Genomic DNA, 25586 nt, shown 5'->3' with positions numbered 1-25586 from the left:
ATAACCTTTTCGTTGCTAATCCGTCAGAAATCTGTCGTAAATAGCTTGGGATATTATCCGTCGCAAATTTGTAGGTGTTGCCGTTGATAAATTTGTTTTTCCCTACGGAAAAAAAATCCGTTGCAGATATCTTGTTTTTTTGTAGTGTGTGTATATATATATATATAGACTAACAATATATATTTATATCAATGTAGTGTGTGTGTATATATATGAAAGAAAATGTATGATAATATTACTTATACGATCATTAATTGATATAATATTTATAACTTGTTCCTATCAAGAAATATTTATTCTATTACTTAATTCTTTTTAAAATTATTACTTAATATTTATTATAAAGTATTTATTATTTTATATAAGAACATATTTATATTTAATATACTACATTTATTCATATATAAATATATAGGTGGATAACATTAACTTTTTTATTTTAAATTTAAATTATAAGTTAGTTATTATATTTTATAAAATATATTTTATTGTAACGATTGTTCCATAATTTTAGATAATAAAATTATCTTTAGATAAATTTTAATATAATTATACATTTATAAAATATAATATTAATATAAATATTTAGATAAATTATGAATGATATAACTCATGATTTTATTTAATAATTAATATATAGACAAGCATATTATTAAATTTACTTATGAGCTTTGTAAATAAGCTTGCTCACAAGCCAACTCATAAACTTGATTAACGAGTCTGTTCACGAGTCTATTAATAAGCTTGTTCGCGAGTCTATTAACAAACTTGTTCGCGAGTTTATTAATAAACTTGTTTGCGAGTTTACTCAATGAGTCAACTTGCAAGCTTACTCATGAATTGAAAAATAAGCCAAGCTCATGAGTTTAAATGAATCGAATATTACTAAGTTCAAACTCGGTTTGTTTATTAAATGAATCGAGTTTAATTGAGTTTTTATCAAGTTGAGTCTCAAATGTTCATTCAAACCTTACGGACGTACTATCATTTGACACAAGTTTGAAGTGAGAGATTTTTGTATAGAACTTTTTGTTAAAGTGGAGGTCTAGGTTGTGCAACACCTAACACCTAATTTGCAGACTTGAAGAAGAACAAAAAACAAGCTCAAAAAAGTTCTCCATTCCTATACAATAAGAAAGCAATCTGCATAACTGATAAATATCACTTGGAGGCATAGCATGTCTCTGAAACCTTCAGAGTCTATAGCTCAGCAAAAATATTGTACTAACATGCATTGCTTGATTCTATAGAGAGGCTATGAAACTAATTCACATGGTTATATATCATTAACCAGCTCTTCACTAATAGGCTGACTAATAAGTCTTTTAAATAGTTTATAGATTTTGGCTTTCCAGTTATATGGGTGATCTTGTTATTGTTCTTATTTTCATTTTTCATACTCATTATTTCACAGATCTTGCTCCAAGTAAGCTAGAAGAACAATTTGTTTGAGTTCTGATCTAGAGCTCGTCGAGTTCATAGAAAAATATTGTGACATTTTGGTGAAATCTAAATCGGACCTCTCAAGATCTTTAATGAAGCCACCACATTTTTTAATGATGTTGAATTCTTCCAGATTAACCCATGTTTTTTTATGAGACTATGGACTCTTTAGATGAGGTGGCTCTCCACATATGTGCTAATGAAGATTGAGGGCTCAAAGACAGATTGCTATGTAAATACAATAGCGACATAAGTACCCTAAAGTAGGATTTTTCAAAGAAGAATAAAAAGGTAAAGCTGTAACATCCTCTGGGCCCACAACAGTAGATATTGTCCGCTTCGGGTTCGAGGGCCTTAGCCCAGCCTTCCCCTCACGGTTTTGTTTCTAAGGGTTCACGCCCAGGGTTCACGCCCAGCGTCCTTCCCCCGCATCCTTCCCCTCAAAACGCGTCTACCGTGGTCTCTTGGGGCTTGCCCTTATAAGGCCTCCCCCCTCCTTACCTCTTTCCGATGTGGGATACTTTCAATCCACCTGCTTAGGGCTTCTACCCCCCTTACAGGCCTGAGCGTCCTCGCTCAGCACACCGTACTCATGAGGCCCAAGCTCTGATACCAATTGTAACATCCTCTGGGCCCACAACAGTAGATATTGTTCGCTTCGGGTTCGAGGGCCTTAGCCCAGCCTTCCCCTCACGGTTTTGTTTCTAAGGGTTCACGCCCAGGGTTCACGCCCAGGGTTCACGCCCAGCGTCCTTCCCCCGCATCCTTCCCCTCAAAACGCGTCTACCGTGGTCTCTTGGGGCTTGCCCTTATAAGGCCTCCCCCCTCCTTACCTCTTTCCGATGTGGGATACTGCGTGAACCCTGGGCGTGAACCCTTAGAAACAAAACCGTGAGGGGAAGGCTGGGCTAAGGCCCTCGAACCCGAAGCGGACAATATCTACTGTTGTGGGCCCAGAGGATGTTACAATTGGTATCAGAGCCTGGGCCTCATGAGTACGGTGTGCTGAGCGACGACGCTCAGGCCTGTAAGGGGGGTAGAAGCCCTAAGCAGGTGGATTGAAAGTATCCCACATCGGAAAGAGGTAAGGAGGGGGGAGGCCTTATAAGGGCAAGCCCCAAGAGACCACGGTAGACGCGTTTTGAGGGGAAGGATGCGGGGGAAGGACGCTGGGCGTGAACCCTGGGCGTGAACCCTTAGAAACAAAACCGTGAGGGGAAGGCTGGGCTAAGGCCCTCGAACCCGAAGCGGACAATATCTACTGTTGTGGGCCCAGAGGATGTTACAATTGGTATCAGAGCCTGGGCCTCATGAGTACGGTGTGCTGAGCGAGGACGCTCAGGCCTGTAAGGGGGGTAGAAGCCCTAAGCAGGTGGATTGAAAGTATCCCACATCGGAAAGAGGTAAGGAGGGGGGAGGCCTTATAAGGGCAAGCCCCAAGAGACCACGGTAGACGCGTTTTGAGGGGAAGGATGCGGGGGAAGGACGCTGGGCGTGAACCCTGGGCGTGAACCCTTAGAAACAAAACCGTGAGGGGAAGGCTGGGCTAAGGCCCTCGAACCCGAAGCGGACAATATCTACTGTTGTGGGCCCAGAGGATGTTACAATTGGTATCAGAGCCTGGGCCTCATGAGTACGGTGTGCTGAGCGAGGACGCTCAGGCCTGTAAGGGGGGTAGAAGCCCTAAGCAGGTGGATTGAAAGTATCCCACATCGGAAAGAGGTAAGGAGGGGGGAGGCCTTATAAGGGCAAGCCCCAAGAGACCACGGTAGACGCGTTTTGAGGGGAAGGATGCGGGGGAAGGACGCTGGGCGTGAACCCTGGGCGTGAACCCTTAGAAACAAAACCGTGAGGGGAAGGCTGGGCTAAGGCCCTCGAACCCGAAGCGGACAATATCTACTGTTGTGGGCCCAGAGGATGTTACAATAAGCCCTAAGCAGGTGGATTGAAAGTATCCCACATCGGAAAGAGGTAAGGAGGGGGGAGGCCTTATAAGGGCAAGCCCCAAGAGACCACGGTAGACGCGTTTTGAGGGGAAGGATGCGGGGGAAGGACGCTGGGCGTGAACCCTGGGCGTGAACCCTTAGAAACAAAACCGTGAGGGGAAGGCTGGGCTAGGGCCCTCGAACCCGAAGCGGACAATATCTACTGTTGTGGGCCCAGAGGATGTTACAATTGGTATCAGAGCCTGGGCCTCATGAGTACGGTGTGCTGAGCGAGGACGCTCAGGCCTGTAAGGGGGGTAGAAGCCCTAAGCAGGTGGATTGAAAGTATCCCACATCGGAAAGAGGTAAGGAGGGGGGAGGCCTTATAAGGGCAAGCCCCAAGAGACCACGGTAGACGCGTTTTGAGGGGAAGGATGCGGGGGAAGGACGCTGGGCGTGAACCCTGGGCGTGAACCCTTAGAAACAAAACCGTGAGGGGAAGGCTGGGCTAAGGCCCTCGAACCCGAAGCGGACAATATCTACTGTTGTGGGCCCAGAGGATGTTACAATTGGTATCAGAGCCTGGGCCTCATGAGTACGGTGTGCTGAGCGAGGACGCTCAGGCCTGTAAGGGGGGTAGAAGCCCTAAGCAGGTGGATTGAAAGTATCCCACATCGGAAAGAGGTAAGGAGGGGGGAGGCCTTATAAGGGCAAGCCCCAAGAGACCACGGTAGACGCGTTTTGAGGGGAAGGATGCGGGGGAAGGACGCTGGGCGTGAACCCTGGGCGTGAACCCTTAGAAACAAAACCGTGAGGGGAAGGCTGGGCTAAGGCCCTCGAACCCGAAGCGGACAATATCTACTGTTGTGGGCCCAGAGGATGTTACAATTGGTATCAGAGCCTGGGCCTCATGAGTACGGTGTGCTGAGCGAGGACGCTCAGGCCTGTAAGGGGGGTAGAAGCCCTAAGCAGGTGGATTGAAAGTATCCCACATCGGAAAGAGGTAAGGAGGGGGGAGGCCTTATAAGGGCAAGCCCCAAGAGACCACGGTAGACGCGTTTTGAGGGGAAGGATGCGGGGGAAGGACGCTGGGCGTGAACCCTGGGCGTGAACCCTTAGAAACAAAACCGTGAGGGGAAGGCTGGGCTAAGGCCCTCGAACCCGAAGCGGACAATATCTACTGTTGTGGGCCCAGAGGATGTTACAATTGGTATCAGAGCCTGGGCCTCATGAGTACGGTGTGCTGAGCGAGGACGCTCAGGCCTGTAAGGGGGGTAGAAGCCCTAAGCAGGTGGATTGAAAGTATCCCACATCGGAAAGAGGTAAGGAGGGGGGAGGCCTTATAAGGGCAAGCCCCAAGAGACCACGGTAGACGCGTTTTGAGGGGAAGGATGCGGGGGAAGGACGCTGGGCGTGAACCCTGGGCGTGAACCCTTAGAAACAAAACCGTGAGGGGAAGGCTGGGCTAAGGCCCTCGAACCCGAAGCGGACAATATCTACTGTTGTGGGCCCAGAGGATGTTACAAAAGCTATCAAAGGAAGCAATACACATCTTACTTAATTGGTATGAATATTCATTATAAATGGTCATTTCTGATGGAAGTAGATAAGGTAGCTCTTGCTTATGCAACTGGGCTAGATTAGGAGCAGATTATAAAGGGGCATTGGAAACCATCGGAGAACATGCACTTTATAAAGTTAGCAATTACAAAATCTACAACGGATTACTAACAGAAAATCTATTAGTAATGTTAAAAGTCATCGTGAAAAAATGTCTAATTTCAGTAATGGATTGTACTGATATAGTCATTAATGGATATTCAAAGTTGTTGGTATTGTATATTGTAAATCTGTTAGTAAATTAAATCTATAACAGATTACTTTTGTTTAGTAACAGAATTTTCTATTACTAAACAATAAATTTCTTGTAGATTTATTATTGCGAGGAATATATATAGACCACTGACGAGTGAGGTGAGTATTTTGGGGTGGTTTTGGCTTGTATATTATACATTTTTGCACCATAAAAAAATGGATAGCTCTTCTATCAACTTTGTACATTAACAATGGTTGGTAAATTACGTGCTTGATTTGCAAGAGAGAGAATCAATTACTGAGGAATGTTAAGTGAGGAGCTTGATATGGAAGTTGTTGCTTCTATTGTAATTGATGTGAAGAAAGGAAAAATGAGGATAAGGATGAAGGTGGTGTTGGCACTTTGCGTAGTGGATTTGTGTATTGGAATTTGTATTGGTGTTAAAAGAAAAACTTGGGTAATTGGATTCCGTCGCTGATGGTCCAAAATTCGTCGCTGAAAGTATCAGCAACGGATTTCCAACAGCTTAGGATCCATCGCTTAAAGTCATGTCGCTAATTTTTCTGACGGATCTGAAATCTGTTGGAAATATTTGCGATGGATTTCCAACGGATGATCCGTCGAAAAATTTAGCAACCAACTTTGTTCGTCACTAAAGCCGTCGGAAAAACAGAATCCATCCAATAACCAATCCATCGCTAATCTGTCAGAAATAATTAGCGACGGAAAAATCCGTCGGAAATCCAAGAGAAATGTTAAGACCATTTTATCTAAATTCGTCGCAAATCCATCGGAACCATTAAAATTTTTTTATAAAATCCATCGCAAATCTGTCACAATTATTTATATTTTAAATAACATTCATTATCGCAAATAAAATATTTTTCTATTTTTATTTAAATATTCTTATAATATAAATAATTTACAACTAAAAAATAAATTCAATAAATTCAATATAAATTAAAAGTCATTCATTATCATTATAATTCATGTTCATACACACAAATACTTCACAATGTTTATAAAATTGAAAGTTTAGAACAAATCCATATGTTTAACAATATTCATAAAGTTAACAAATCCATATGTTTAACAATATTCATAAAGTTTAAAACAAATCTATCAGTCTACTGAAATATCTGATGGAGAACAGTTGTGTGATGATGAGAATGCGTTTGCTTGTGGAGTATGCTCTCATGTTTCCTCTATCACCTCTGTTGCCTCATGTGTTTCATTTATAGAGAGCTACAGATCATGTCCTCTACCTCTAGATAATACTTCTCTTCGAGATATCTGAAAAAATAATTATATATAAATTTCAATTAACAATAATTGTAAATAATAATAAAACATCAAATAATAAGTCTTTAAAAACATATAAAAATAAATTTATATAATAAGTAAAAATAAATTTCAAACTCACGATAAATTATTAATATCACATATGACTAGAACTCCTGTTGATCCATGCTGCATGTAAAATAGCTAAAGGAATTATTTTTATGTACTCACGATTATTAATTACATTCACCAATCAACAACACATTAGAAGTGACCAGCATTGATGCGATATAATAATTGCTAACTAACTTTACCGATTCAACTCTTCAAAACTATTTATTTTATTTCATTTTTTTAGTATACAATCATTCTTATTGTGGTAAAGTAAAGCAATCCACTTGACTTAATTTCATCTCATTTTCAAACTACTAGCTCCAAACTTGTTATGATTGGATGAAGGTTATAACAGATCATGATCTTCAAAATGATTCTACACCTGATAGAATTTAGATATATAATACAAATAGTTGCATTTTCCATCCTTAACAAGATTTTCTAGAGGGAAATGTTTTATGAAAAAGAAGGCCAGAGGACTTTACCAAACTAAAGAATATGTGATTCTAACAAAATGGTTTTAGAATTTCTCTCTCGAGCTTTCAAAGACTCTAATGTTTCATTCAACCTATCTTGTCTGTATAAACAATATGCTTATTTAGAATAAAACAAAAGCCATTTAGTTCCAAATTGAATAAAGACGCTACGAAAACCAGTGATTAAGCAAAATTTACTTCTAGTGTCCCATCTAGAATGAGTCTTAAATTCGTGTGCTGACACTCAAACAAAGAAAGCAATCTAACATGCAGATAATGTACTTGCTGCAAGAGCATTGCTGCTAAGCATGTGCAATAGCAAGCTGCTGAGCATGTGCAACACTGCACTTGCTGCAAGTGCAGTGTGCACTGCTGCACTTGCAATATTACTGCACAGCAAGTGCACTGTTGCACTTGCAGTATTGCTGCACAGCAAGTGCAGCAGCAAGCTACACAATAGTACACGCACAGCAGTGTGCACTGCTGCACTTGCAGCATTGCTGCACAACAAGTGCAGCATGCACAGCAAGTGCAGCATGCACAGCAAGTGCAGCATGCACAGCAAGTGTAGCATGCACAGCAGCGTATTTTATTTCTCCTTCAAGCTTCTTATTGCCTGATGCTCCAATTGGAAATGTGAAAGGAGAAAAATAATGAAGTTGAATATTTTATTTATTGTAAAAAAATTTATATTTAATAGCATTATTAATTAAATTAATTACCTTGCTGCTTTGCTGAGTGCAGCATGCATGCTGCAGCACAACAGCAGTAGTTGCTACTGCTGCATGCATGCTGTAGAGTAGCACAAGCTTGCTGCTCTGCTGAGTGCAGCATGCACAGCACAACAACAGCTTGTGCTGCTCTGCAACACAAGCTTGCTGCTGCACAGCAGCAGCAACTGCTGCATGCATGCTGCAATAATCATACTCTTTCCACCACCATGCTGCAAGATTTTCATCGAAATATTCAATTAGCAAGGAAAAAGTTATATTCAATTTATTTTAATATAATAATAGATGTATTAATAATAATAAATATTTAAATGTGAATGGTTGGAAGGAGATGAAGATGATATTTTGCCAAACTGTCTTTGCATACGAAGCCATCTACGAACCACCAAATGAATCTTTAGGAAAGCTATTTACTAGTACCATTAATCAGCCAACCTCATAAATCTTTAGAAAATTATGACATTATATTTTTAGTAAGTAAATTCACTCTATATTATTTATATACAAAGGAAAAAATTATTTTATTGATTAGAAGTGTCTAATTGTAATAATAGAATATTAGTTATTTTATTGATTAGAAGTGTCTAATTGAATAATTGAATATTTAATGTAACCAATTTATATCCATTGGTTAAATTCAATAACAAGAGCACACAAATTCAATAATAAGAAACCTTTGCTGAATGAAATTCAACAATCAACAGCACACAAATTCAACAATCAAGAGTACACAAATTCAACAATCAACAGCAAATCACAAATATTTACTTACCTTCTACAGTTGTCTCAAGTTCAACAGCACACGGTGGCGCTGGCAGGCAGCGATGTACGACTCAACCGAGGGCTGGAGGCGTGAGAGGTACTCTTGGTCCCGGAGTCTGGTCCACGGATTGTGAAAGGCTCAAGGCTGGAAGCGCCACACAGAGACTCGGAGAGGAGTGAGGGCTGTGGAAGCACAACCAAATTGTTGACAGCCCGACGATGTGTGGAGAGCCGATAGAGAGCGACGGCCGACGTCGATGATTGCATGGAAAGAGAGACTAAATATTGATAGAGGATTGAGGTGAGGACTGAGGAGGAGTCAGCTCGCAGAGTCGCTGATAAGCGGTTGTCGAAGCCGTCAAAAATAACCTATTATCAATCAACAAATAAATTTGCAGATAGTGGCAATAGGGTCGAACCACAGGGAATTGACACCAAGTATCTTCCTAATAATGACTAAGGCAAGTAATAACAAATAAGTAAAAGAGGGGGTTTGTTTTGATGAGTTTAAAAACTAAAAGCAAAAGAGAACAATAATTTAAATAAGTGAGAATATCAATGGGAAAGTGATTCTAGCTGAAGTGTGAGCCTAATTCAGTTTGTTCAGAATTGATCATTGATTATTAAAGACTCCTATTTGATTTCAATAAATCAGTTTTGGTTGTGGAAGACGCTTCTCACAATCCAAATTCCTCCTTAGTTCTAGTTTGATTAGGAAACGTTCGCTAATCAAACACTGATCAACAAGTTGCCAAGGAACGTCCTTGGGGCATTTAGCATCGAACAACCGTTGATCGCATTAAGACTTAGAGAAACCCAATTCTATCCTTGCCAACCGCGTGGTCAAGGCTAGGTTATGCAACTGATTATATTTATGTTCAAACAATTTAAGCAATTACGGACCTAAATCATTCAAACAATTTATCACTTAAGCAATTTAAAAGCAATGGGCCCTTATTGATTCTAAAAGCAAAGCAATAATTATGGAAAAGATCAGATTGCATAAATATTGAAATAAACAAGAGTTCAACAATGGAGTATTAAACCTCCCAATTCATCACAAATCTGAATATTCTCAACTTCAACTAGAAAATAATGAATTTAGCCACTCATGGTGACTAAAATACAAAAATAAAGAAGAAAAGAAAGAAGGAAAGTTTCTGCTGTGTTGCTGGAGAATTCCCGAGGGTGGCAGATGCTGAAAGAGATATTGAGATGCCTTTGATGCTGCCCTTTTATAGCTGGAGAGTCCCAAGTCCAATTTGATTAGGGTTTTGTAATCTCAATTTGATTTGGTCTTCTTTGTAGTCTTTGATTCCTCTTTGAATTTTGTGTTTGATTGAGAATGGAACTCTCTAAATGAGGGGCGTGGCTCTTGGGATTGATCTTGTAGTGTTTGAAGTGGGTTTGGACTTCTTTCCTTTGAATTTGGATTTTCTGCTCTTTTCCCGCCTCTGCTGTATTTTCTGCTATCAAAGTGATTTGGGCAGATTCTGCGAGTGATTTGGGCAAATCACTTGCTCAATTTGCCCCAATCGCTTCCTGGGGTTCAGTCCAGTTTCTGTCTTTGTCTCTGCGAGTGATTTGGCCAGTTTCTGCGAGTGATTTGGGCAAATCACTTTGACCCAATCACTTTTCCAGCTTTTTCTTCACTTTTTCTCTAACTTTCCAATTTCTTCCTTTTCTGTAAAAACATATAAAAAACACAAATTAAGCTAGAAAAATGTGTAAATAAACAGTAAGAAATATAATAAAAATGTGGCTAAATTATGCTTGATCAAATACCCCCACACCTAGCTTTTTTGCTTGTCCTCAAGCAATAAATAACTTAGTAAATCAAGCCCCTTTTTCTTTTGAGCCTAAGTACCACTTAATCAGCCCCCTAGACTCCTAAATTGAAGCAACACAGTGTAGACTACATGCACTAAGGTTTTTCCTTCTTTTTCCTTGTTTCCCTTCACTTACCATGGTCAAGATAAAGGTTTTTGATTCAATCATGCTTATTCTCTTTATATGAGCTCAATGCAACCTCTAAGAGTGACTTGCCCTTCTTTGAGTGTTTTATTTTATTTTATTCAGCAGCACTTTTTATTCTTGTCTGAAAAAGTCACTAACCTTTTTACGCGAAGGTGCATATTGGTGATACCCACCCCCGGTTACTCAGTCAGTCACTTGTTCAAGTGGCTACTAGCTCTGTTCATAGCTTATTTGGCCATTGGAACAGTTTTTATGATTTGTGCTTTGTGCTGGTTTTTCTTTTTCTTTTCTTTTCATAACAGTTTGGGCAAATCAGCTCTCAGGGGGCTACACCAACTTTTTATTTGCATGTATTTTTATTTTTATTTCCCTTGACCACAACAAGTTTAAGGATTCAATTCAAGAAAAGAACTCCTTAAGTGAAGGTATTAAACTGTGAATGATTCAATTTATGCTTAAAGGGGTGGAAAATCAATGGGGTCATGAGATAGGAAGCTCTTTTAACCTTGTTATCTATGCTGAGTAGGGCAAAAGCTAAGTCAAAATTCTGTGTGTGTGTGTGAAAAAAAATGTGTGAAAGAAGAAAAAAAAATTTTGGTGTGTGTTTATGGGGCAAAAAGATGCAAAAAGAAGCAAAAAGACACAAGTAGAAAGCAAAAGATGATGGAATCAATGCATAAAGAACCTAACAGTACCCCCACACCTATTCCAAACATTGTCCTCAATGTTTAAACATAAATATGAAAAAATTAATAAGGAGAAGGAAAGGGACTGCCTGGGATGTGGGTGATTTGAGCAGGTGATTTGGGCAAATCACCTGGCCAAATCACTGGCTGTCATGGTCTGTGGGCAGAAAGTGTTGAACCAGCAGCTGCAACATGCTTTCCATGTGCTGCATCCTGTCTTGAGCCTCCACCGAATGGTCTTGAGGTGCCTTTTATGTCCTCCAAGGTCCACCCAATTGCTTTCTTGTGCTTCCTCAACACATCAAGGAGCTTTTCCTCTTCTTCTTGGCTGAGCTGGTTGAAAATAATTACTGGAAGTGTATTTCCAGCCCCCAAGTAGGCATATTTGAGGTGATCTGGCAGGGGCTTCAGATCTGGTGCACTTTCTGTTTTTGTCTCAGCCTGCTGTCTGCTGGTTGATTGGGGCAGATTTCCTGTTGATTTGGGCAAATCATCCGGTGATCTGGGCAAATCTCCTTCTGTCATTTCTGTCTGTTCACTGATTTGGGCAGATTGCCTGGGTGATTTGGGCAAATCACTCGCAGAATCTGCCCACATCACTATCTGGTCTGTCTCTGAGCAGTTTCTGTCCATCTCTTCATATCTGCACAAATCAGCATGGAGTGTTTTCTCTAGATCAAAATCAAAGACTTCTTGGCTCAAGTCATCAATGACATCAAGGCCATAAACAGGAGAAACATCTTTAGGGAATTTCATAGCTTCATAAACATTGAATTTGATAATCTCCCCTTCAAACTCCATGGTTAATGTGCCATCTTGCACATCAATTTTGGTTCTTGCTGTGCTCAAGAATGGCCTTCCAAGTAGGATGTCAGAGGTGGTATTGCTCTTGTCTTCCTCCATGTCAATGATGTAAAAATCAGCTGGGAAGACTAGTTGGTCCACTTGCACCAACACATCTTCAAGCACTCCCTTGGGATAGACAATCGATCGGTCAGCCAATTGAATTACAATGCTGGTGCTTTTTAGTGAACCTGCATTCAATAAATTAAAAATAGAGAGAGGCATGACATTGATTGAAGCTCCAAGGTCACATATGGCTTTCTTTATCCCCACGTTGCCTATCTTGCATGAAACAGCGAACATCCCTCTATCCTTGCATTTGACTGGAATTTTTCTTTGAATAACAGCTGAGACACACTCCCCCACACTCACATTTTCACGTTCAGCAAGTTTCCTTCGGTTGGTGCATAGCTCTTTGAGGAACTTAGCATACCTTGGAATTTGCTTTACAGCATCAAGTAGGGGAATGTTGATTTCCACCTTGCGAAAGGTCTCAAGTATTTCTTTCTCCTCTTTTTATTTTTGAGACCTTGCAAATCTTTTGGGGAAGGGAGGAGGTACCTTGAATTTCTCTGCTGGCTGCTGTTTCTGCCCTTGACTGGGTTTTGCCTGATCTGGTGATTTGGGCAAATCGTTTGGTGATTTGGGCAAATCACTTTCTGTCAAGTCTGTCTGCTCACTGATTTGGGCAGATCGTCTGGGTGATTTGGGCAAATCACTGCCCTGATCACTTTCTGGCAGATTTTCTTCCATGGCCTGTTTCTTCAATTTCTCAACCTTGCTATCTTGCAGCTCTTTTCCACTCCTCAATGTGATGGCACTAACATTTTGTCTTGGATTTATCTCAGTTTGGGAGGGTAGCTTCCCTTGAGACTCCAATTTGCTCATTGAAGAGGCCATTTGACTCATCTGTTTCTCAAGACTTTGCACAGTATTTGCTAAATTTTGCACAATCTCTTCAAGAGGTACTTTGGAGTTCTGAGGTGCAGCTTGAGCTTGATTCCTTTGCTGATAGCTTGGATATTGATTTCCCTTTGCATAGCTAAAATTTGGATGGTCCCTCCAACCTGGATTGTAAGTATTTGCATAGGGATCATACCTTCTTTGCCCATTGAAACCCCCAACAGCATTGACTTGCTGGTCCTCCTCTTGAAGGGAAGGACATAGATCAGTTGGGTGGTTGTTGGCACATATTCCACATGGCTTGGGCTGCTGAATCTGCTGAACTTGTTGGGTTTGACTCACAACAAGGCTACGGACAGCATTGGTGAGTTCAGAAAGTTGGGATGATAAAATGGAATTACTCACCTCATTTACATTCCTTGTTGGCAGCTCTTGGTCTCCAAATTGATGAGAAGCTGCTGCCATGGAGGAAATTAAGTCCCTCATCTCTCGAGGTGATTTTTTTTCAATTGTTCCTCCACATGCTGCGTCAATAAATTTTCTCTCTGAGGGTAGCAATCCTCCATAGAAGTACTCAATGAGAGATTGGTCAGAAATATCATGCCGAGGGCAGCTTGTGCACAACTTTTTGAACCTTTCCCAATACTCATACAAGCCTTCAGAGTGCTTTTGCTTTATGCCACTTATTTCTCGACGGATGCCTATGGCTTTTGAGGTTGGAAAGAATTTTCTCAAGAATGCTCTTACCATATCAGCCCATGATGTGATGGATCCGGGTGGCAAGTAGAATAGCCACTCTTTGGCATAGTCTTCAAGGGAAAAAGGGAAGGCTCTAAGCTTGATATCGTCTTCTGGAATGCCTTGGGGTCTCATGGTTGAGCACACAACATGGAATGCCTTCAAATGCTTGTGAGGATCTTCATTTTCTAGGCCTCTGAATTTAGGTAGGAGATGAATCAGCCCTGTCCTTAGCTCGAATGGTGCTGTCAATAGGGGATATTCAATGCATAAGGGTGCTTGATCTCCTGTTGGTTCAGCTAACTCTCCGAGAGTTCTTTCCCGTGGCTGGGGTGCTTGGATGGGCATGTTTCTTGCTTGATTTTCAGCTTCTACATGTGCAGCAGGTGGTGCCGCCATTGCTGGATTTTCTGCCATGACCAGAAATTCAGTTTCTGGTGCTAAATCAGTGGTAGCAAGTGTGGTGGTGGAAGTTTCTGCTGGTGCAGAAATTTCTTCAGCAGGGGCAGTAGGTGGTCTGTGAGATGGTGTTGTTGATGAAGATGCTTTTGAGGCTTGGTTCCTCAAATTTGCTTGCTTCCTTAAGCTCTTGGCAGTTTTCTCAATCTCAGGGTCGTAAAGAAGAGTGTCTTTACGGCCAGACCTGGTCATAAAGGGAAAATACGTTAGTTTAAATCAACTCCCCGGCAACGGCGCCAATTTTTGATAAGCGGTTGTCGAAGCCGTCAAAAATAACCTATTATCAATCAACAAATAAATTTGCAGATAGTGGCAATAGGGTCGAACCACAGGGAATTGACACCAAGTATCTTCCTAATAATGACTAAGGCAAGTAATAACAAATAAGTAAAAGAGGGGGTTTGTTTTGATGAGTTTAAAAACTAAAAGCAAAAGAGAACAATAATTTACATAAGTGAGAATATCAATGGGAAAGTGTAATACCCGGCTAGACTCCGGTATCGGAATTCCTAACGTCCGGTGGAACCTCGGATGTCGGAGATCTCTAGAAGGGTAGAATCATGTTTTATGAAATATTTTCATGTTTTTAATGGTTTTGAGTATGAAATTGAATGAGTTTTTACAAGAAAAGTCTTTGGAGGAAAACCCAGGTTCGGCCGCCGAAAGTCAAGTTCGGCCGCCGAACATGCATGCGTTTTGGAGGCACGTTAGGCCCCCGAAAGCATGAGTGAGGGAAGTAAAGGTTCGGCCGCCGAAAGGCAAGTTCGGCCGCCGAACATTTGCATGGATGCGGAGGCACATTCGGCCCCCGAACGTGGTCTGGCCAGCCACTATAAAAGGGTCCCTTAGCCGAAAACGGGCGAGCTTTTTCCCCATTTTCGGCCAAGGTGAGCTTCCCGCCGTCCCTCACCCATTTTCAATGTTCTTCCTCTAAATCTTTCAATATTCTCACTTGTTTTCACTTGGTTTTGAAGATTTAAGCTTTTGAAACAAGTTTTGGAGCTTTGGGAACTCAGGAGCTCACGTTCGTGGATCTCCAAGTTTAGGTCGTCTCCCTCTCGATCTTCAAGAGGTAAGAGCCGATCTTAAGCTCCTTATGAGTTTTAAATAAGTTTTATGCAAGATCTATGGGTAGAAATGCATGTTAGGGTATATATTGATGTTTTGAACAATGTAGCTTGTTTGTGTGTGATTGAAGTGTTGTAGATGGGGTATATGTATGTTTGAGGCCCCTAGGAACTTGTATGCATGTTTTGGTTGAGATATATGCATGATTTATGGTTTTGGGAGGCAGGAGGTTCATTTGAACCAAGTTTCTGCCCGTTTGGCAGAAACCAGGTTCGGCAGCCGAAGGGAGTTTCGGCCGCCGAACCCCTTTTGTGGAGGCAGCATTCGGCTGCCGAAGGTGCCCCCGAAAAGAGACTTTCGTCTCTGTCTGGCACTTTCGGCCGCCGAACCTGCCTGACTTTCGTCTCTGGAGGGACTTTCGGCCGCCGAACCTGCCGCCGAAAGTGCCCTGTCCAGCCATTTCATGCATGCATTCTTATGGTTAATTTATGATGTTTTAGGGGGTTTTTGGGGAATATTTTAGAGTTATGTTCAGGTATGTTTGGTCCCTCATTTGAGTCCACCTGTGTAGGTTCGGACCCGAGGAACCGAGGACCCCAGCAGTGAGTTCAGCTGCTTCGGTGTTGTCAGAGTCAGCCAGAGGTGAGTGGAAATAAACTTAATCTTTTAAATTAAATGCTTTATCATGTTTCATGCATCATGATTATGCAATAGGATGATTGCATTAGTTTCACGAATATGCCGCATTGCATCATTTATTGTTGATGTGGGTGAATGTTGGATGACCCAATTAGTCCATGACAGGAAGACCAGGACCCCATTCTACGGCCTGGCACGGAAATGAAAGACCAGGGCCCCATTCTACGGCCTGGCACGATTGTGGACTCGAAGACTAGGAGCCCAGAGGAGGCCCTGGAATAATGGTAAGTAATGTATGTATGACAGGAAGACCAGGACCCCATGCTACGGCCTGGCACTATGTTAGCTTGGACTAGTTGGTGACAAGTTCACCCAACCCTTATGTGAATTGTCTGTGTTATGATGCATTCCATTTGAGCATAGTGTTAATGTGTTTTACTAGCTCTACTCACTGGGCTTTTAGCTCACCCCTCTCCCTTTACCCCCCTCAGGCTTGCAGGTACAGTATAGTGCGGGAGTCCGGATAGGGTAAAGAAGTTATGCCTTTGTAATAGCTAGTAATGGACATGATCAAAATTGTAATGTAAAAGTACAGTATAGTTATATAATGAGTTTTATGGATGTTAGTATGTGCTTGACCATAGATTGTTGTATCCCTCTTTATACATGATCTTAGAGACTTTGATGATGTTTATGTAAACCAGCTCAACACAGGTTATGTTACCCCTTGAGGGCACAGATGAGATCCCACAGAGGGATCAATGTATATTGATGTTTATGCACAGGTTGAGTTTGGTTGATGAGTATGCAAAGGAAAGTTTTAATTTTTATGCTTATTGTTGATCATGTATGGGATTATACAGGTTTACAGGTATTATGTTAGGCTTGCTACGGGTCCCGGCGGCCTTAAGTCGACCCGGATCCTAGCGCCGGTAGCGGTCCGATTTTCGGGTCGTTACAGAAAGTGATTCTAGCTGAAGTGTGAGCCTAATTCAGTTTGTTCAGAATTGATCATTGATTATTAAAGACTCCTATTTGATTTCAATAAATCAGTTTTGGTTGTGGAAGACGCTTCTCACAATCCAAATTCCTCCTTAGTTCTAGTTTGATTAGGAAACGTTCGCTAATCAAACACTGATCAACAAGTTGCCAAGGAACGTCCTTGGGGCATTTAGCATCGAACAACCGTTGATCGCATTAAGACTTAGAGAAACCCAATTCTATCCTTGCCAACCGCGTGGTCAAGGCTAGGTTATGCAACTGATTATATTTATGTTCAAATAATTTAAGCAATTACGGACCTAAATCATTCAAACAATTTATCACTTAAGCAATTTAAAAGCAATGGGCCCTTATTGATTCTAAAAGCAAAGCAATAATTATGGAAAAGATCAGATTGCATAAATATTGAAATAAACAAGAGTTCAACAATGGAGTATTAAACCTCCCAATTCATCACAAATCTGAATATTCTCAACTTCAACTAGAAAATAATGAATTTAGCCACTCATGGTGACTAAAATACAAAAATAAAGAAGAAAAGAAAGAAGGAAAGTTTCTGCTGTGTTGCTGGAGAATTCCCGAGGGTGGCAGATGCTGAAAGAGATATTGAGATGCCTTTGATGCTGCCCTTTTATAGCTGGAGAGTCCCAAGTCCAATTTGATTATGGTTTTGTAATCTCAATTTGATTTGGTCTTCTTTGTAGTCTTTGATTCCTCTTTGAATTTTGTGTTTGATTGAGAATGGAACTCTCTAAATGAGTGACAGGAGCGGTTGTCGAAGCCGGCCAAAAATAACCTTCTTTGGTTACCTACAATTTACAACTGTAGACAGTGGTGAAGGATCGTATCCACAGAGAATCGATTACCTATTTGTTTATTTCAATCAAGACCAATAAAACCAATTGAAAACACAATAGAAAGCAAGTGATTGCAAATAGAACAAAAGTAAAGTGCAAGGAAAGTAAAAAGGGGGGTTTTGAGATGATTTGATTAACAACTAATGAAAGTAATTAAAACAGCAAGTAATAAAAATAAAAGGGGAAATCAGTAAGAGAAAGGTCTAGTTGAAGATATGGATCCACTTTGGTTGTTTGGGTTGATCATTGAAACATGGTTATCTTGATTAACTCAATAGGTTGGTTATGGGGGTGGAAGACGCTTCTCACCACCATGTCTTTCCTTATGGACAAACTGATTAGGGAATGTCCTCTAACCAATTACTAATCAACAAATTGCCAAGGAACGTCCTTGGGCCATAGGCATCAAAACAATTGCCAATTGCATGAAGAACAAGAAAGATCCAAACCCTAACTACTCAAACGTATGAGATGATGTTAGATCATGCAATTTCTTGGTTTTTACACCAAGTGTTCTATGGACAGAATATTTCCAGCAATTACGGACTAACAAATATCCTAATCCAACAATCAATTAACTTTGCAATTAGGAGTCAAGTGGCCAATTTGATCAAAACAACAAAGCAATCTTATAATCAAAGCACAATTGCATGAATATTGAATAAAATCAAAGACAAAAGTTTCTGTTCAGATCTCACAACCCTTTAAACAACCTTAGTTTCAACCAAACTTCAACTAGAAATAAGGTTTCAGCCACTCATGGCTGAACCAAACAGAAAATAAAAGAAAAGAAAGCAAAAGATGAAGAACTAGAGTGGGAGAGAGCCTTAGAGGCCTTGCCGAATTTCCTTGGAGAAGAGGTGGAACAAAATCTGCCTTTCTTGTCTTCTTGAAGCCTTTAAATATGTCTTGAGAGGCTGCCTAGGGTTTCATGGAAGTCCAGGAGACTTTTAGAGGCTGTCCAAAGTGCCCTTGGTGAGTTATGAGGCTTCTTTGTGCATAGGTGAAGGCAAAAACGAGTTGGAGGCAAGTGGGGGCACTTTGGTCTTCTTACTTGCTGCCCTAGGTCTTCAAGATGTTGCCTAAATAGTTAGGAGGCTGCCCATGCACTATTAAGGAAGGTAAAGACTCCTTTTGAATTTTGAATGTGCATGGCACTAAGTAGGAAGCATGTGATCTTTGGATTTTCTTTCCTTAATAAGGGGGATCTTGAAATCCAATAATTGAATGTGAATATTGAAGATTTGGATCTCAAGATATTTCCCTTATTTGGCTCCTCAAATATGGCAACTTGGGATATGGCTTCTTGGACAAGGAAGGAGTGCATTGAAGGCGATTTTTGGCTGCCTAAAATGAGTTTCGGAGGCTGGATTTCTTGGAGGTTCGGCGGCCGAAAGTTGAGATTCGGCGGCCGAAAGTAGTGGACTTTCGTCTCTGGACTTGACTTTAGGCCGCCGAAAGTGCCCCCGAAAGTGGGTGACTTTTGGCTTCCGAAAGTGCTTCCGAAGGTGCTTCCGAAAGTGGCTGTTTTTTTGGCATTCTTTGGCACTTTTAAGAGCATTTTCTCCAAATTGTTTCTTCACACCTAATATTTGCAAAACATGATTAAAACCACAAAATTAGGTAGAATAGGTGCAAATAAACATCAATAAGATCATGAAAATATGGACTAAAATATGCTCTATCAAATACCCCCACACTTAAGCTTTTGCTTGTCCTCAAGCAAACAAACATAGTTGAAATAAGTTTTCTTCCTCTAGATCCTTATTACCACTTAAGCTCATACTCTAGACCCCTATTTTGAATCATTGCAGTGAAGAATATATGCATGAAGATTACTTACCTCTTTTCCTTGTTTCCCTTTGCTTACCATGGCTAGGATTTGTTTTCCTCAAGAGAGACATGCACATTAATTTGTTAAGACTTTTTCTAGCTTTTGGATTGACTTGCCCTTACCTTGAAGTACTTTATTCAGGCTTTTGCACTTTAGATTTTGCTTGGAAAGGCCACCAACCTATTTTTGATATGAAGGTTTAGTTTTTCAGTTGGTCACCTATCCAAGTGGCTACTTGCCTTGTTCATAGTCTTTTGACCATTGGAACAATTTTCAATTTGTGCTTTTGAGGTCTTGCCTTTGCTGAATTTTCTTTCTCTCAATGATTTGGGCAAATCAACACCAATCGCTAAAGCAAGTCATGTTAAGTTCATTCACACAATTTTAATTTATTCTCAATCAATTGAGGGTCATCAATATATTTTTCACCATGGCAAACTCAAAGATTCAATTCAAAAGGCAATTCTCAAACATGAATACAACTCACTGCAAGTGATTCAACATAAGTTTAAAGAGTTTTCACATCAATGGGGTCATGGTAAGAAAAACTCATCTAACATAGTTCATAAGTTGAGTAGAGCAAAACAAAAAGAAGAAGAAGGTTGTGGTTGTGTGTGTTTTATTGAAAGCATAAATAACAAAAATTCAACTATGACAAATTAACTTAAGAATGAAAGGAAAAAGAAAAAAATTTTGCAATCTGAAAGCATGAGAAATCGTAGAAGAAAAGAAGAGAAGAAGGAGAAAGAAAGATGAAGAATGCACCCCCACACTTAAATCATGCATTGTCCTCAATGTAAAGGAAGAGAGAAGAGAACAAAAGAAACTGAGTACTTCCCTGGGGTGTGGTGTGCTTGGCATGATCCTCTAGGCAGAATGAGTGACGAACAGATGTTCGTCTGGGAACTCTTCTTTGATTGGGCATGGTGTAGAACTGGAGGGAAGTCGGCTGAGGTGGTCTGCCACAAGGTTTTCTTTGCCCTTCTTGTCTCTTATCTCAAGATCAAATTCTTGTAGAAGTAGGATCCACCTAATGAGCCTTGGTTTTGCTTCTTTTTTCTTGATCAAATATCGCAAGGCTGCATGGTCTGAATAGACAATGACTTTGGTTCCCAAAAGGTAGGGTCTGAACTTTTCCAAAGCAAATACAACTGCCAAGAGTTCTTTTTCAGTTGTTGTGTAGTTGCTTTGTGTAGAATCCAGTGTGCGAGAGGCATAGTGAATGACATGTGGTGAGTTTCCCACACGTTGTCCCAAAACTGCTCCCACTGCATAGTTGCTTGCATCACACATGATTTCAAAAGGTAAGTTCCAGTCAGGCCCTTGAATAATTGGGGCAGTCACAAGCAATTCTTTAATTAAATTAAATGCCTTTTCGCAATCTGCATCAAAATCAAATGTTACATCTTGTTGGAGCAATCTGCATAATGGCAAAGTGATTTTTGAGAAATCCTTGATGAATCTTCTGTAGAATCCTGCATGTCCAAGGAAGGAACGGATGTCTCTAACATTCTTGGGGTAGGGCAGATTTTTTATGGTGTCCACCTTAGCTTTGTCCACTTCAATGCCCTTGGCTGAAACAACATGTCCTAAGACCATACCTTGATTAACCATAAAGTGACACTTTTCATAATTAAGTACAAGGTTAGTTTCAATGCATCTTTGTAAGATCTTTTCTAAATTGGTAAGGCATTCATCAAAAGAATTTCCATGAACTGTGAAGTCATCCATAAATACCTCAATTGTCTTACCCACATAGTCAGAAAATATGCTCATCATGCATCGCTGAAAAGTGGCAGGCGCATTGCATAGTCCAAATGGCATTCTTCTAAAGGCAAAAGTGCCAAAAGGGCAAGTGAAGGTGGTCTTCTCTTGGTCTTCAGGAGCAACTGGGATTTGGTAAAAACCTGAGTAACCATCAAGACAACAATAGTGAGATTTACCTGCAAGCCTTTCTAGCATTTGATCAATGAAAGGCAGTGGGAAGTGGTCCTTCCTTGTTGCAGCGTTTAGCTTCCTATAGTCCATGCATACCCTCCATCCATTTTGAACTCTTGTAGGGACAAGTTCCCCTTCAGCATTTGGAACAATGGTAATTCCAGTCTTCTTTGGAACTACATGTACAGGGCTCACCCATTTGCTATCAGAGATTGGGTATATGATTCCTGCATCAAGGAGCTTGACTATCTCTTTTTTCACTACTTCCATCATCGGTGGATTTAGTCTTCTTTGAGCATCTCGGACTGGTTTGCACTCATCCTCCATGTGTATTCTATGCATGCAGGTGGAGGGAGAGATCCCTTTGATGTCATCAATGGTCCATCCTATGGCTCCTTTGTGTTTTTGTAGTATTTTCAAGAGACTTGCTTCTTCATGTTGGTTCAATTCATTGGACACTATGACTGGAAGTGTCTTGTTGGCTCCCAAATACAGGTATTTCAGATGGTCTGGGAGAGGCTTCAGATCAGGAGGTTGTTGCAAAGATGGATTAGAAGAGCTTGCTTGTGCTGGGACCTGCTGGGCGAGGTTCGGCGGCCGAAAAGGTTCTGGGTTCGGCGGCCGAATCTCTTCAGTTTGCGGAGTGAGCTTTGGCGATGGGTTCGGCTTCCGCAAGTCAGTAGGGTTCGGCGGCCGAAAGATGTTCGGCGGCCGAAGTATGTCTGAGTTATGCACAGTGTGTTCCTGAAGTGGTGTAACAGAATCTGGTTCCTGAGGAGCAATAGGGTTCGGCGGCCGAAAGTGGGCTATGTTCGGCGGCCGAATGTCATCTGTCTGCTTGCTCTCAACTTGCTGAATGCTGCAGATGGTTTCCTTGAGTTTCAGACTCTCAATCCTGCAAAGATCATCATCTAGAACAGAATCTTGATTTTCATTAAATACATCTTGGCTCAAACAATCAATAATATCAAGACCATAAACAGGGGACATATCATGTGGATATTTCATGGCATCATAGACATTGTACTTTATGACTTCCCCTTCAAATTCCATGGTAAGAGTACCATCATGCACATCGATTTTAGTTCTAGCGGTGCTTAAGAAGGGACGTCCAAGAAGAATGTCAGAACTAGTATTGCAACTATCTTCCTTAGTATCAATCACATAAAAATCAGCAGGGAAGACAAGTTCACCTACTTGGACTAAGACATCTTCTAGAACACCTATGGGGTATACCACAGATCTATCAGCCAATTGTATCACAACCCTTGTTTCCTTTAGTGCACATGCATTGAGAGATTTATAGATGGAGAGAGGCATGACATTAATAGATGCACCAAGATCACACATGGCTTTCTTGATACCAACATTCCCAATTTTGCAAGAGATAGCAAACATACCTTTGTCCTTGCATTTGGTTGGGAGTTCTCTTTTAATAACAGCGGTAACTACCTCACCTACACTTACTTTCTCTCTTTCAGCTAGCTTTCTTCTGTTGGTGCACAACTCTTTCAGAAATTTGGCATACCTTGGAATTTGCTTGACAGCATCTAGTAGTGGTATGTTGATCTCCACTTTTCTGAAAGTCTCAAGGATCTCCTTTTCCTCTTTTTCTTTTTGAGTTTTTTCAAATCTTTTTGGAAAAGGAGGTGGGATGTGAAAACTTACCTTTGGATCATCTTTTTGCACAGGAGGTGGTGCGGACTGGGATGAAGAAGCTTCAGGTTGCCTTGGTTCTACCTCTTGCTCATGATTATTATCTCGAAGCTCTTTGCCACTTCTTAAAGTAATGGCACTTACATTTTGTGCGGGGTTTGCCTCAGTTTGGGATGGCAACTTTCCTTGAGCTTCAAGTCTATGTATGGAGATGGCCATTTGTCCCATCTGTTGTTGCATCATTTGCAAGGTCTTCATAACCTCATTATTAGTATCAGTGTCCATTGGTGGTGCTGGTTGGGTTTGGCCTCTTTGGAGAATTTGATAATTCTGACTATTGTTGGCCCTTCCATAGCTGAAATTGGGATGATCTCTCCAACCTGGATTGTATGTATTGGAGTATGGGTCATGTCTAGGTTGGTTGTTGTATCTCCCAATTGCATTGACTTGTTGACTGTCTTCTTGGAGGTTAGGACACTGATCAGTGGAGTGTCCTACATACAAGCAGATACCACATGTCCTAGGAGGCTGGGGTGCTTGAGTCTGTTGGACCTGATTAAGGGCAAGCTTTTCCACAAGAGATGTTAGTTTAGAAATTTGAGATTCAACAGAGGATGTTCTTACCTCATAGATTCCTCTTTGTGTTTGCTCCTCCTCATCATATTGCTTGGATGAAGCTGCAAGGTTGGATATCAGTTCCTTCATCTCCCTAGGTGTCTTGTCTAGGATTGATCCTCCACAGGCTACAGTTATGAGTTTCCTCTCTGATGGAGTCAATCCCCCATAGAAGAACTGAATGAGGGCTTTATCTGACATATCATGTTGTGGACAACCTGTACAAAGTCTTTCAAACCTTTCCCAATAATCATATAAGTCCTCAGTTGGTCTTTGCTTTATGCTAGTGATTTCTCTTATTATGCCAATTGATTTAGATGGTGGGAAGTATTTGTCCAAAAAGGCTTGGACCATATCATCCCATGAAGTTATAGATCCAGATGGCAAATAAAATAACCAATCTTTAGCATGGTCATCTAATGAAAAAGGGAAGGCTCTCAGTTTAACATGATCTTCAGAGATCCCTTGAGGTCTCATGGATGAGCAAATAATTTTAAACTCTTTTAAATGCTTATGTGGATTTTCATTTGGCAATCCTCTAAATTTAGGGAGTTGATGAATCAAACCTGATTTCAGTTCAAAGGGAACTGTAAGAGGTGGATAGGTGATGCAAAGTGGAGCATAATCACCTATAGGGGTTGCTAACTCCCTCATGGTTCTTTCCCTTGGTGCTTGTGGCCTATTTGCTGGATTTTCTTGCATTATTTGGCCTTGGACAGCATGTCCATTATGGGCAGCAGCTGGTGCTTGAGGTTCTGCCATTGGTGCAAGATGGGGTTGCTGGAATTCAAGACTTTCGGCGGCCGAATGTTGATGAGGTTCGGCGGCCGAATGTTGGGCAGAAGGTTCTGCGGTTGAAGCTTGCTTTCCTAGCCTTCTGATAGTGCGTTCAATTTCTGGATCAAAGGGTAGAGTGTCCCTATGTTCAGACCTGGTCATGAAAAGAAAAATAAACAAACAAGTGAAATCAATTCCCCGGCAACGGCGCCAATTTTTGACAGGAGCGGTTGTCGAAGCCGGCCAAAAATAACCTTCTTTGGTTACCTACAATTTACAACTGTAGACAGTGGTGAAGGATCGTATCCACAGAGAATCGATTACCTATTTGTTTATTTCAATCAAGACCAATAAAACCAATTGAAAACACAATAGAAAGCAAGTGATTGCAAATAGAACAAAAGTAAAGTGCAAGGAAAGTAAAAAGGGGGGTTTTGAGATGATTTGATTAACAACTAATGAAAGTAATTAAAACAGCAAGTAATAAAAATAAAAGGGGAAATCAGTAAGAGAAAGGTCTAGTTGAAGATATGGATCCACTTTGGTTGTTTGGGTTGATCATTGAAACATGGTTATCTTGATTAACTCAATAGGTTGGTTATGGGGGTGGAAGACGCTTCTCACCACCATGTCTTTCCTTATGGACAAACTGATTAGGGAATGTCCTCTAACCAATTACTAATCAACAAATTGCCAAGGAACGTCCTTGGGCCATAGGCATCAAAACAATTGCCAATTGCATGAAGAACAAGAAAGATCCAAACCCTAACTACTCAAACGTATGAGATGATGTTAGATCATGCAATTTCTTGGTTTTTACACCAAGTGTTCTATGGACAGAATATTTCCAGCAATTACGGACTAACAAATATCCTAATCCAACAATCAATTAACTTTGCAATTAGGAGTCAAGTGGCCAATTTGATCAAAACAACAAAGCAATCTTATAATCAAAGCACAATTGCATGAATATTGAATAAAATCAAAGACAAAAGTTTCTGTTCAGATCTCACAACCCTTTAAACAACCTTAGTTTCAACCAAACT

Source organism: Manihot esculenta, chromosome 4 (genome assembly GCF_001659605.2).
Source record: "Manihot esculenta cultivar AM560-2 chromosome 4, M.esculenta_v8, whole genome shotgun sequence".
NCBI lineage: Eukaryota > Viridiplantae > Streptophyta > Magnoliopsida > Malpighiales > Euphorbiaceae > Manihot > Manihot esculenta.
The sequence above is the reverse complement of the archived record's forward strand: the minus strand, read 5'-3'. Positions refer to the sequence as shown.